General features: G+C 40.3%; 1 protein-coding gene across 5 annotated transcripts in view; it reads left to right on the forward strand.

Moving 5' to 3' along the window:
• The window catches only part of ST6GAL2 (ST6 beta-galactoside alpha-2,6-sialyltransferase 2), a 275,950-nt gene that overhangs the window by 89,641 nt on the left and 172,035 nt on the right, over positions 1–14,274 (forward strand). For 4 of the 5 annotated variants that reach the window (XM_043509904.1, XM_043509987.1, XM_043509898.1 and 1 more), the window contains 2 exons: positions 8,392–8,396; positions 12,358–12,451. The gene's annotated coding sequence lies outside the window, so the exon portion shown is untranslated. The remainder of the gene's footprint in view (positions 1–8,391; positions 8,397–12,357; positions 12,452–14,274) is intronic. The other variant, XM_038377770.2, reaches the window with a different exon arrangement.

Below are 14,274 nucleotides of genomic sequence, written 5' to 3' on the forward strand. Positions count from 1 at the left end.
CAGATCTTCATCTACCACCATGCTACTGCGTTACTTCCCTCCTTAAATCTCTGCACTGGCTTTTCCTCTCCTCACACATTAAGTTCTACTTGCTCGTTCTAACCTTTAAAGCCCTAACATTTGAATGCTAGACTTTGAAACCTTAATCGTCATAACATAGTTTCTTGTGTGTAGTGTAGAGATATTTTGTCTCCTGTTTTTGGTATTGTAGTTGGATAATACTAAAAAAAACCTAACTTTTACTTTGGTAGAAGAAGAGACAGACAACCAAACTGCCAGTAAGTAATTCTATTTTTTTTCCCTGTACAAATGTGTGTGGAGATTTAGGAAATCAAAAATTATTGCTGAAAGTAACTTTCTTCAACAGCACCAAAAGTGCTTTGGAACTGACTGATATTATCCATAATATGAACTGGCTTTAGAGTAATTCTTGGAGTAATGAGGCCAACAGTACATATCCATCTTCTTCATTGTGTAAAATGATTTTAAAGTATTATTTGGCAATACTTTTACAATTTGGTTATTTTTGGCAAGCCTTTCAGCAAAGTTTTCCATTCTCACCCAAGGTGAATGTAATCAAGTTCTCCCTTTCATCCCTTCTGAAAATACATGGAATTAGAAAAAATGTGGAGGGCTTTTGGAGCATCATAATGGTTTTTCTGACTCATTTTCCGACATATTCAAAATTAGCTCCTTTACTTTATGCTGTTGCGAGGGCCTACCTGAGTCTATTGGCATCAGTTTAAGTTGTGTCGATTTCCCCATAGGAGAAATCAAAGGTTTGCATTAGCATTGTTGTGACGGGATCCCCCTGGGGTGCAGCCTGGGACTGTGACCCCTGAACTCTCCCCAGCCTGGGCTGTCGCTCACGATGCCTTGCTAGTGACCAGCAGCAAACCCCCTCCAGGCGCTGGGATCACTCTGCACAACAGCATGTGGAGCCCCCACATACCCAGCTAGAGGGCATGAATGCTCCCAGAGCCACTCATGACTCACACAGAGAAAGGCTCCAGCTGAATCCCCCTGGTTCCCAGCACTGTATCCCAGGAATACACCATCTTGCACTGCTCAGAATGGGCAGTGCAAATGTATTAATTGGTTCACCACTTCAGCAATGGAAAGTAGACATACACCAGCCTTTGCCAACCTGAGCAGATTTGCCCCATGCTTCATACAAACTCACTGGTAAAGGTAAACAATTAAACAAACTTCTTGGCTATAAAAGGTATATTTTAAGTCATATTAAGTGATAGGCAAACAGTCAGAGTGGTTACCAAAAGGAAAGAAAATATAAGCATGCAGTCTCAACTCTCAACCCTATTAGACTGGGCAACATCTAGATTCAGCCGTTTTTCTCACCCCACTGGATACTGCAGTTCTTAATATACAGGTTTGTTCCTTAAACCTGTGCCAACCTCCTCTGTTTGAGTCTTGTCTTCTTCTCAGTGTCTTAGTTGCTTGCAGTGAAGGTGGGGGCAGGAGAAGGGCCCAGTATGTGTCCACTCTGTCTGTTTTATACTCTCAGTCCATATGCTTGGGGAGCACAAGTCCAGGCATGTCTGGGGGGCATTGCTGAGTCTCTCCAGGAAAAGTTGAGCAGCTCCCCTGGTGTGGCCTCATGCAGGTGAGTCTCACTGGATAGCCTGTTTGAGTATTGTTCCTGGCAATCCTTTAATTCAAAGCAATACCACTTCCCCCAGTGGCTGGTAGGGGCACTCAGGCCGTCCTGCTACTCTGGGTTCTTTCAATCAGTGGCCGAGGTTTGCACTGTCCTAAACCTTGCTGCCATTTCCCTGGGCTGCTTCCTAGTCTACCTCTATAGGCTTCTTTCTCCACCACCCCACTGGGGAAACTTTCCTTCATGGCCTGAATCCCAGGGCTTCTATTCTCCCCCGGGTTTCCTTCTTTCTCTGTCTAAGTCCAGAGAGTGAATGCAGCCTTCCACACTGCAGCTTTCTTCTGCCCTCACTTCCTGACCTTATACCAGCCCTGCCTGCTCCTGACTAGCTCAGTTCCATCCTCAATAAGTGCTTGCCTGTCCAGCCAAACTCTATCAGGTTACTTAACCCCTTCTAAGTCAAATTATCTCTTTCTGGGCTAATGTGTGTTGAACACCCAATCACAAAATCATTCAAATTTCACATGATCCCCATCACTACTCATTACCCTGTATTTGTCAACATTGTATTTCATCTGTCATCACACTACCCATCCACTTCCCTTTGTTAGGTCCCTCTGAATTGCTTCATATTCTTCTCTAGTCTTGCCTAAGTCAAATGGTTTTGTCATCTGCAAATTTTGCCACCTCAAAAGTCTGTATGTAGGGAGGTGAAGGCACCAATTATTACTGTTTTCTTAGGCTGTTTTTCAATTTCTCCATGTAAACCAGATGGAATTAAGTTTTGCTTGGAGCTTATGAGTTCATCTGAGCCTGAATTGCAAAGCAAAACTCATAAGGTACAAAGTCAAGTGAATAAAAAGAGGAAATAACCACACGTACCCATACAGAGCAAAATGGCTGACTTTCACACAGAAACTTGTGGATAGATACTTGCCAATCTATTGGGATGTATGTTCTGTCTGTATTTATTTAGTATGTGCTCGGGAAAGTTTTAAGGACAACAAATGGAAATATATAATAACTTGATTTTGAGTGGAGGGGTTGTGCTTGGACGCAGCTACCATCTTGTCCTAAATTTGCATACATTCTATCCCCTCTAGACTTGAGGCTATAGCTAGGTGATTACTACATATTTCTAGTTAAACAAAGTGTTAAATCCTATGGTCTAAGCTTACTGAAACTAACTATTCAGCCATCCAACAGCATAGGTGTCTTCTCTCCGAAAGAGGGAATTAGTTTCTTGTGAAGCCATTACAACTAATCTGACCATGCTATTAGAGACTATAAAAATGATTAAAACTGTACAAAGAACTCTTGTCCAGCTGTTAGCTGATTTATTCACTAAACCATGAGCAATTCTCAGCATAAAAGTATAATTGGTCTGTTGAGGTTTCAGACTTGAATTACCCAGAGGTTTACCGTCAGATGATTGGAATTCAGTATTCCATATGGTGAAGCACTTGGCTGCCAGGATAGTCTGGAAATATATAATAATAATAATAACCTTAACTCATAAGAATCAAGTTGGAGATTAGGAGGAAAACTTCGGTAAAGATAAAGAACTAAATAGCCCTTTGTTATTTTTTTCGTCTGAAATACTATGAAAGTGACAATGTTAGTGGTTCATAAACACATGTCCTGCTCTGTGTCATTAGGCAACTGAACATTTTGATTGCTTTGTTATCAGACCTGATAATATGATTAAGTCAAAGTTTCTGCATCTGCTTTTGTGCATTTTCACATACAGGATACATTGTTCTAGTTTAATTGTGATAAATGAAAAGAACATCCAGTAATATAAAGGCCATCTCTATCTTGCAAGGGAAAACTAGTATCTGTGAACCAAAACTTAGTAAACCTCATATTTTTAATTTTTGAAACCTCATGTACATATTTACTATAAAGTCATAATTTAAATCATGCTAGCAATTCCTTCTGAATCCTGTGAAGTGTTTGATTTGTCCTAGAGCTCTCAGCTAGAGTACTGTTTCTGTACATACAATATTATATTTCTGTCAAAGCTCTCCATAGCAACTAATGAGCTCCTGAGGGTAAGAAAAGAAATAAAGCTCAAGTTTGATTTCCAAAAATGAAGCAGTCATTTTCCATTTTCAGTGCTGAGTTTGAAATGATTCACAATTCAGCTGCATTGTCATTAGCTTCCTGTACAACTGACATGGAAAACTTAAGCTAACCCTTAACAACCTTACTGTGCTCTTAGAGAACTACATTAGCAGCCTCCACACATGCTGTATGTGGAGCAGTATGTGTACTGTGTGTGCCTTCATTTTTCTATGAATAGGGGATACGTCTTGCAAGCTACATGAGCAGTACTGAGAAGTGGAGTGTCTAAGCTGAGCTGTAGTAAGGAGTTCACTGGCAGAGATGTTAGGACTATTTCATTACGACTCCTCCTCTAGGATATAATAGCAACTATTTAATTTTATTTTTGCTCTGCATCTGCCTTGTCCTTGTTCCATCATACATTTTTCCCCCATCTGTTTGTTATCTGAATTCTGAAACTACAAAATGGAATCAGTGTCAAAGTAGAACAGGAAGAAGACAGGAGGTATTCCAGAGAATGTCCTGCTTGTGACACCTAATGGCACATCCTATCCAATAGCTGCAAAGGATGTATTTCTGTAAAGCACTGTGTTTTTGCAGAACAGGGTAGGAGCTAAGGTAGTTGCTTTCACTCTTTCTAGAAAAGGAAAAAAAAATAAAAATGTATTAAATTCTTTGTAGTCCCTGAGTTTTACTAATGATCATCTTATTGTCTTGATTGTTGTAATCTCGTCAGGACTTTCTCCCCTCTCCATGCAATGAGCCCATATCACCCTCTTTTGCCCTTTTCAGAGTCTTATCTTTCTCTATGTCCCTTCTGTATCAGAATCTAGAACTATCCGCTCTTTGTTGCTCTCCATGACTTTGGTGTATCCAAAAGATTTCCCTTGTAAGGTAAAATTTAGGATTCCTTCTGAGAGACAAACTTAGAAATTGTGAATGGAAAAAACCAAAGATCTAGCTAGTCCTCCTTCTCTTTTTGGCAAGTGTGTCTTGCTACTCAACAAACATACATACACTTAGGATTCCAAGCATATATCCATCCTTGCTGTAAATGCATCACAAACTGTACTACTTTCCAGTCACCATTCTCATGAGAAAAAAACTCTTAGCTTTAATTTTCTCTTCTGATGCTCTCATTTATGACTCTCTATTATCCCCTGGCACTGCAAATAGAACTCTTAATTTCCTACTATAGATATCTCTTCAAGTGTCTGAAAACTACAGTAAAATCTTCCCTTTTTCAGCCTCCTTTTTTATGTGATAAACTTGTTGAAATACTACAGGGAAGGGTGCTAGTAATACCTAAACTAGATAGATAGGTTCTGTATTTCTTGAGTCTTTCCTCCTACGGCAAACCAGCCCTTTCATTTCACAAACCAATCTCCTTTCCTTCCGAGACTTCTCTAAACCCTAGATAACCATTTCTATAGTGTGTTATCTAAACTGTATGCAATATTCCACTTGTGACCGTACATATTCTCTCTTTGAATTTGAAACATGGTCTGTTATTTATCCAATTTATGATCCTTTACCAACAGTATGCATCATGATTCTGCCTTCATTGTATTACTCAGAACCAAAATCCATTTATTTTCTCTCATCCATTTCATGAATATTTGCTTTCTCCCCACACCCGTACCAGCCTATATGTAACACATCAACCATTTCCAAACTGAAAATCATGTCCCAGTTACCCACTATGAAAAATTCACCTTTTACCTCACCAGAAACGTTGCACTGTTCTCCTTTTTGTTTTTGAATGAATTTATCCATTTGTCCAATGATGATTTTCATCATTTTAGACTACAAATACAGTTTTGTTGGGATTTCCCCATGAAAAACTGCATGAGGTAAAGGGGGAGGGGAAGAGAGAGAGAGTGTGTAAAAATTCAGGATCTGCCATAAAGGGAGATCAAAATAGAGTTGAAAATATTCCAGTGTGAACATTTCACATGATTTTTTTTAGCTATGATGGAAAAACTAGTCAATGTAATAGTAATTATATATAATATGAAGATATATTATCTTATGAGATAGCAAATAATTTTTAAAATGCAGTTCTAGTGTAGAGAGCAACTGTGTGATGATAAACAGCACCTTCTTACGCCAGAGATCTGTGCACAAAAATAAGATTATACTATTTATTATTTCAGTTCCCCCTCTGCACTCCATCCCAGGAATGCATAAAATTGGCACTTGGGCCCCCTGCAATTTCTCCAAAATGATTTTTGACTGATCTATTTCTCTTTAATTCTTTCACATTGCTCTTTATTCTCACTTTAAAAATCTCCCCCTCTTTCAGTAGTCCAAGGTGTGAGCATCTTTTAATCTCTTTATTTCTTGAAAGAGAAAATCAGGTTTGATCATGAGGCATGTTTTCTCTCCTGCACTAAATAACAAAATCTCTGCAGTATGCCCAAAGGGGGAAAGTTTTGAAAAAGATCAGTTTCAAAAGAATGAAATACGGCCTTTTCAAGGCTTTGGTTCAAGTACTTATCAGTAAAGAGCACTGCAGAAACCTTTTATCCCATCAAAGCACATGTCCTTCTCCTTCACTGATAGAGCTCTAGAGGAAGGGCCATGCATAAGTTGTGTTCTGTGGTATAAATAATAAAGATGAAGACAACTGATTATTTTAAAAATCTGCCACAAATACAATTAGCTGCGTCCACTGCTGGCTTTCTACTTATGTTTTGACTAGAGAAATGGTTCACTGCAGTGTCTGCTAGTGAAATGCTTATAAGTTTCAGAAAGAACAGCAGGCTGCTATTGCTAGCACAAAAATAAAGATGACAGGCTTTTCCATATCAAGACGCTTTCCTGTCATGTTTTTATAATCAGTGTTTGTCTTAAAAAAGAAAAACCTTTTCCCACTTAGTATGGCTGAGGGAGCAGGTGCTCTTATGAAAAAAAATCCCTTTTTTGTCCCTAATATCAACCATATGCTGGCCCCTAAAATGAGAAAAACTAAAGAGTGCAGTGAATTAAAGATCACATTTGTTATTAAAATGTTATCCCACTCAGGCGCCTGGACCTTTGGAGTCAAGCGACCAGCCAGTTGTAGCAATGGAGTCTTACAAATACCAGAGTGCAAAACTGTGGTGGAGCAATGGTGTGGTTTGAATGGGGAAACAGTGAAGCACTGAAGCAGCAGTTCCTGGGGGCTGTTCTGCTGGGAAGCAGCTCTTGATGCTCCCTGCCGTGCTTTTCTGCTGACAGATGTATAGAAGGGAGGGGCCATGGTCATACAGATCTGACCTTCCCACACACCCTGAGCTCCTAAATATAGCCAGCACAAGGAGAATAGGGCAGTTTGCGTCTTCTATACCTTGTAATGGACTACGGTGCTATTCAAAGCCCAGTGAAGTCAATGGAAAGATCCCCACTGATTTCAATGTGCTTCGGAGCAAGCACCACACAGGCGGATGCATAATTACATAATGAACGACCATATTAGATCAGACCAATGATCCATCTAGCCCATTCTCCTGTTTTCCAACAGTGGCCAATGCCAGGAGCTTCAGAGGGAATGAACAGAACAGGCAATCATCGTGTGATCCATCCCCTGTCGTCCACGCCCAGCTTCTGGCAAATAGACTCGGGACACCCAGAGCTGGGGTTGCATCTTTGACCATCTTGGCTAATAGCCATTGATAGACTCGTCCTCCATGAACTTTTCTAGTACTTTTTTAAACCCTGTTATAGTTTTGGCCTTCACAATATCCTCTGGTAACAAGTTCCACTGGTTGTCTGGGTGTTGTGTGAAGAAATACTTCCTTTGGTTTGTTTTAAACCTGTGGCCTATTAATTTCATTTGGTGACCTCTAGTTCTTGTGTTATGAGAAGGAGTAAATAACACTTCCATATTCACTTTCTCCACACCAGTCACAATTTTATAGACCTCTGTCATATGCCCCATTAGTCATCTAATTTCCAAGCTGAAAAGTTCCAGTCTTTTTAATCTCTCCTCTTGTGGAAACTGTTCCATACCCATAATCATTTTTGTTGCCCTTCTCTGTACCTTTTCCAGTTCTAAGATATCTTTTTTTGAGCTGGGGTGACCAGATCTTGAAGTATTTGATGTGTGGAGATACTATGGATTTATATAGTGGCATTATGATATTTTCTGTCTTATTATCTATCCCTTTCCTAGTGATACCTAACATTATTTTCTTTTTTTTTAACTACTTGTTTTGAATATTAGGCCCACAGTATTTTGAAACACACATTAGTACTGTTGGGAACCTATGGTTATGTAGATTGGTGTTTCCCAAATGGCAGATCCTGATCCACCAGTGGGTCATAGGAAGGTTCTGGATGTGTCACAGGGCCCTATGCATGAAATGTGTTGGAAAGCAAATCCACCTTGTACTCACCCTGCAGTGGCAGCTCCTGTCCTGCGGGTCTGCTCCCAGTTCCCTCCTCCCAACATTGCAACCTGGTATACAGTCACAGCCCCACTCAGTTAAGGGGGAAACTCAGGCAAGGAGCTGCTTGCAGGGTCTCCCTCAGGTCACCAGGGGGTATTTGGGAAGAGCCACTTATTGACAGGTAGAACATGGCCCTGATTCTCCACTATAGCCAAGCTGCATTCAGACATAATGGGCAGTGGAGGCCCCAGGAGGCCTGCTGTGGCTACCTGATCCTTTGCTGCTCGACTCTCCAACCTCTGCCACTGCAGTACAGGAGCTTTCCCACAAAAGATCAGGTATAGTGGACCTTGCTTTGACCATGTCCCTGGTCTGTCCTTCCCTTGCTGAATCAAAACGTAAAGCACAGTGTTTAATTTGTAATGAAAGAGATGCCTGGGCTCAAGCAATTTTTTTACAGTCATAATTGATGCAGCAAGCCAAGAGGTGCTGGGGCTATGAACTGCCAAGCCCAGAGGTGCTGGGGCTATGAATTTTCAAGCCTAGAGGTGCTTAGCCATGGCACAAATTAAGCCCTGCTGGCAGTAGGGGAGCCCTACCCATGTAGGAAGGCAGCAGAGAGAAAGGCAATATTTACTTTATTAGAGATCGATTCTACACTAAGAACAGCACCTTAGAGACTAACAAATTTATCTGAGCATAAGCTTTCGTGAGCTACAGATCACTTCACCGGATGCATGTAATGGAAAATACAGTGGGGAGATTTATATACACAGAGAACATGAAACAATGGGTGTTACCATACACACTGTAAAAAGAGTGATCAGGTAAGGTGAGCTATTACTAGCAAGGGGGGGAGGAGGAGAGAAACCTTTTTTAGTGATAATCAAGGTGGACCATTTCCAGCAGCTAACAAGAACGTCTGAGGAACAGTGCGTGTGTGTGTGGGGGGGGGGGGAATAAACATGGGGAAATAGTTTTATTTTGTGTAATGACCCATCCACTCCCAGTCTTTATTCAAGCCTAAGTTAATTGTATCCAGTTTGCAAATTAATTCCAATTCAGCAGTCTCTTGTTGGAGTCTGTTTTTGAAGCTTTTTTGTTGAAGAATTGCCACTTTTAGGTCCAATGAAGTGGGCTGTAGCTCAAGAAAGCTTATGCTCAAATAAATTTGTTAGTCTCTAAGGTGCCACAAGTACTCCTTTTCTTTTTGCGGATACAGACTAACACGGCTGCTACTCTGAAACGATTCTACACAGTTACGCAACTACAGGTACCTGCTGAGTAGTACATTGCTGTATGAGTAGCCCAGTTTTTAATCACCTCACTAGTACTGAGTAGCACCTTATCTTCTGAATAACCTCCTGAGTGGAATTTTAAAATTATAAACCTTATTTGGCTTTGTGTTGTAGTGATTTTTGATCATTTCACATGGCAAAAACCTGCTACAGAATCTAGTTTTGACTGTGACACTTACATTCCCTTCAATGGTTTGATTTCTTATTGCCTCTACAACGGTCCTCTGTGCTTGGCTGCTATTGTTCACTTTCACAGTGTTGCTTTGAGTGACATGTCTAGTGTTGGCCTCTCCTATGCTTTATACATGCGTCTTCCCTATTTCACTGTTGGACATAAGTGAAAAAGAAATCGCAATGTTGCCATCAATGGTTGATCTCTCTGTCCCTGTTTGCCTTCTGTTCCTCGAGCTTCCATTGTCTAAGTTATGTGACCATAATAAAGTGAAGTGTCTAGACACTCGTTTTGATCTTTCTCAATGAGTACTATGATCCTTTCTTATAAGCTACAGAGTTGCATCATACGCGCATTTAACTTACGCAAATTCAACTATACGCACTCGACAAAAAAAAAAAAGAAAAATAACAAGATACCTGTAAATAGTGCTGGCGATTCTACCCACCATTCCACTCAATGAGCATATGCCCTGGAGTGAGCGTGGGATGAGAGATGTGAATCTGCCGTTCTATCAGTCGGTCTCAGTTCCCGTGTGCCTCTCATAGTGTGAGCATCTCGCCGCACTGAGTGTGATTCTAGTGTTTAAAGATACTGTACATATTTTTCCTACAACATGGCCCCTAAACGCAAGTCAACTACTTCACTGTTTTTTCAGTTGAGCACCAGATGATCTGTTCCAACAAGGAAAAACTGTCTGTATTGGACTTATTGAGAGATGGTATGTTGGTCTCCAACATGGCATGGAAATATGGCCGCAATGAATCTAGCATCCATGCCATCAAGATTCGAGAGAGAGAAATTCATCAAGCTGTGGCATCAAGTGCTCCAATAACTGCTAAGGTGACAAGCCAGGTGCATGATAAGACTTTAGTGAAGACTGAAAAGGCATTAAACTTATGGCTGGAAGACATGAGCCGTAAACGTGCCTATCAATGGCAACATGTTGCGAGAAAAGGCTCTTAGCCTCTATGCGCTGTTCAAACCTCCTGCCGAAGAGGGACAGCCTTCTGATGAGAAGGAATTCAAAGCCAGCCAAGGTTGGCTTAACAGTTTTAGGAACCGCTTCAACCTCAAAAACATGCAGACTACTGGTGAAGCTGCATCTGCCAATGAAGAGGCAGCAAAAGCCTACCCCAAACAATTAAAGAAAATCATAGAAGAAAAGGGCTATCTTCAGAAAAAGTTTTTAATGTTGACGAGACTGGGCTCTTCTGGAAAAAAATGCACAGCCACACTTACACTTTGAAATCAGAAAGACAAGCCCCTGGCTTCAAAGCAGCTAAAGACGGCATGACTGTGTTGTTTTGTGGCAATGCAGCTGGGCATTTCATAAAGCCGGGCTTGCTCTACAGGGCTGCAAATCCCCATGCCCTAAAAGGCAAGAAAAAAAATCTCCTGCCTGTGTTCTGGCAATTAAATAAAAAGGCTTGGGTGACAGAAGCATTATTTCTGAATTGGTTCCACAAGTATTTTGTTCTGGAGGTCAAGCAGTACCTCAAAAAGAAAGGACTTGACTTTGAGTGTTACTGATCATAGACAATGCTCCTGGCCTCGCTGCAGCACTCCAGCTTGTGCATAACGACATTGAAGTCTTCTTTCTTCCCCACAATACCACCTCCATCCTCCAGCCTCTCAACCAAGAAATGATTTGCTGTTTTAAGGCCATGTAAACGAGATTTAAGTTCTCTCGGATACGTAGAGCTATGGATGCTGATCCTAATCTTAATGTGATGGAGTGTTGGAAGTTCTTCAACATTGCCGATTGCATCACTTATATTAAACAGGCATTGGATGCAATCAAACCTGAAACAGTCAATGCATGTTGGTGAAACCTATGGAAAGAATGTGTGAATGATTTTAAGGGTTTCCAGACCATTGACAAAGAAGTGAAACACATTGTTCAGGTGGCCACACAAGTGGGTGGTGATGGCTTCATCAACATCCTTGAGGAAGAAATTGAAGAATTAATTGAGAGCCATAGAGAAACATTGACTAACGAAGAGTTAGAGGAACTGATAAAATCATCTCCAGAAGACAAAGATTATGACGACAAACAGGAAGAGCCAGCAAGTTGGAATCTTCATAAATTTGCTGAAGTGTTCCAAGCAGCAAAACACTTGAATGATTTAATTCCTGAATACGATCTCTCTATGGAACGAAGCCTCAAAATCACATGTATTATTACGGACGATTTGAGACCGTATCAAGAAATGTTTGAGCAGCTCAAGAGACAACAGTGACAGTTGTCGATCACCATGTTTTTCATGGAAAACCAACCAGCAGCAGATGAGCCTACGCAATCAACTTCTCGAGCTGAACCAGAGTGAACCACTTCATCTACGACTCGCTCTCCGTCACCCAAGCTCTGTCACCTCCGTCTCCTGGATTGACATCAAGCTCTGATGATCCCCTGTAATTATCCCCTGTAATTAAAAATACAGTAGTGTAAAATTATATTTTGCATATGTACTCTTTATTATATACTATACATTACTGTATACATTATACCTTTATACATATTACTGTACAGGGTTGTATACATAATCATGTACAGTATACTGTACTTTATGAGCAATTTAAGGGATTTTCAAGTGTAATTTTGAGTATATGCAATTTTTGCCTTATGCACTGACTTTAGAACCTAACCCCCGCATAAGATGCGACTCCACTGTATATTTAGTGATCCATTTTGCTAAGAACCATTACGGTTCATACTGAATATCCTTAAACTTTATACATATACATAGATGAACTTAAAAGTCAATGTAGTGCTGCGTAAAATTACAGATTAACATTCCTGAATTTCTCTATTTTCTCTATTCTCAGGGACAACATAAACAGTGGCAGTTCAAGCTCCCCTCACATCCTTCCACCTGCTTGCCTCAAAACTGATCCAAAGGACTACTTCTAGGGTGAACAGGTAGGTCACTCTCCATGCATGTCTGTTCAGTCCTTAGCACCTGTGTTAAGGCTTTCAAAAAGAATTCCAGTGAATGATCATCGTGGGGATGGAGAAGCACTTCTCATCATGTGTCTACTTATCGGAAACAATCATCATAATTTCTGAGCCTTGTTGGCCTTTTTGATGAAAAATTTGATAATGCCAGTTTGACACTGGCATACTCAAAGTCCAATAACAGGCTTCTTTAAGTTATTGTGTTTTAAAAGGTAACATATAGAAGAAAGAATTAAAATACACAATTAAGCACAAAAATAGTTAATGAACATATGAAACCAAGCAAATGGCGTAACAAAAACAGCTCATTCAATGGCAGAAAAACAAACAAGAAATTATAACAAAACTCTCAGTAACGCTTGGTCTACACGAGCAACTTATGTTGGTATAACTACATTGCTTAGGGATGTGGATTTTCCACCCCACTGAGTGATGTAGTTATACCGACTTGACACCCACCCCCAATAGTGTTGACAGTACTAAGTCTACAGGAAGGCTTTTCCCATCATCATAGCTACCATCTTTCGGGGCGGTGGATTAACTATGCCAATGGGAGAAGCTCTCCCATCAGCATAGGTAGCGTCTTCACTAAGCACTACAGGAGTGCAGGCAGCTGTGCTGCTGCAGCGCTGTAACTGTAGATGAGCCCTAAATGTTAAAGGACCATAGTTTGTGACCACCTTCCCTCCAAAGCTAATCCTGACTAACCATCAAAGACCTTTAGCATTTCATAGTTGAAGGGCACTGTTCACATTCTAAAAGGTCCTCAGCTAGGGGCTTGAGTGGTCAAAAAGTCCATTAGATTATAGTGGTAGAATAAGCCATGGACAAACTGCAAAGGATTTAGAATTTGGGTTCTGTCCAGATAAACACCTAATAGCCTAGAGGATTATCCAAAGCTTATCAAAATCCTCATGAGTCTGCAAAATTTAGCTAGAAATCTCATAGGAACACATTTTCTCATGATATTTCCAGCTATATATTACAGACTTGGTTTGGATAATTTATGGGTGCTAATCCAAATTGAACTGAACCTCTAACCTTTGGAGGGTCTCCTGACACTATTAACATTTCTGAATGGCAAAATAATGAGAAAACCAAAAATGAAATAGCCAAGGAATTAGGAGACAAAGAATGCAAGGCACATAGTAAATAGAAAAGTGCCATAAAAGGAAAACATATTGCCTCCTTGAGCAGAATATACCAGTAGCATCATGTAAAGAAACAACTTAATCAATTTTTGATTTATAGAGCTGTAGCAAGAGGGGAAAAATTCTCAAGGCTTTGCAATACTTTTATTTTACCTTGCTAGACCAAAAACAGATTACTTTTTGCCCATAAAATGTTTACAGTGAATTAGTCTATAATGTGGACAGGACAAAATCTCGGACTCTGAAATGAGGAAGGCTACATTGTGTGAGTTACAAATAAATTGTATTAAGGCCTTTAAGGATGAGTATAAAAAGGTATACAAATTTGAAAGCACATGTATAAAAATTACCATGACTGCAGCCTTTAAATTGGATGCTACAAAAAGAGAAAGTTACTAATGATCATTCCGATGCTGCTACCCTCAGAGTCTTGAGATTTTTTTTATTTTGACTTCAAAGGGAAGAAGGATCAGATCCAATAGTTGCAATATAAAGCATTCTGCATGATCAGTCTGCAAAGCAACAGGAGTTGATGCTCTTTCATGTGGACTGAAAAATATGCAAAGAGAAGTTTCCAGCTGAGCAAGTTTAGCACTGATTCTCTGACTGGGCCAGAAGGAGGTTCTCTTTTGGATC

This window comes from Dermochelys coriacea, chromosome 1, assembly GCF_009764565.3.
Source record: "Dermochelys coriacea isolate rDerCor1 chromosome 1, rDerCor1.pri.v4, whole genome shotgun sequence".
NCBI lineage: Eukaryota > Metazoa > Chordata > Testudines > Dermochelyidae > Dermochelys > Dermochelys coriacea.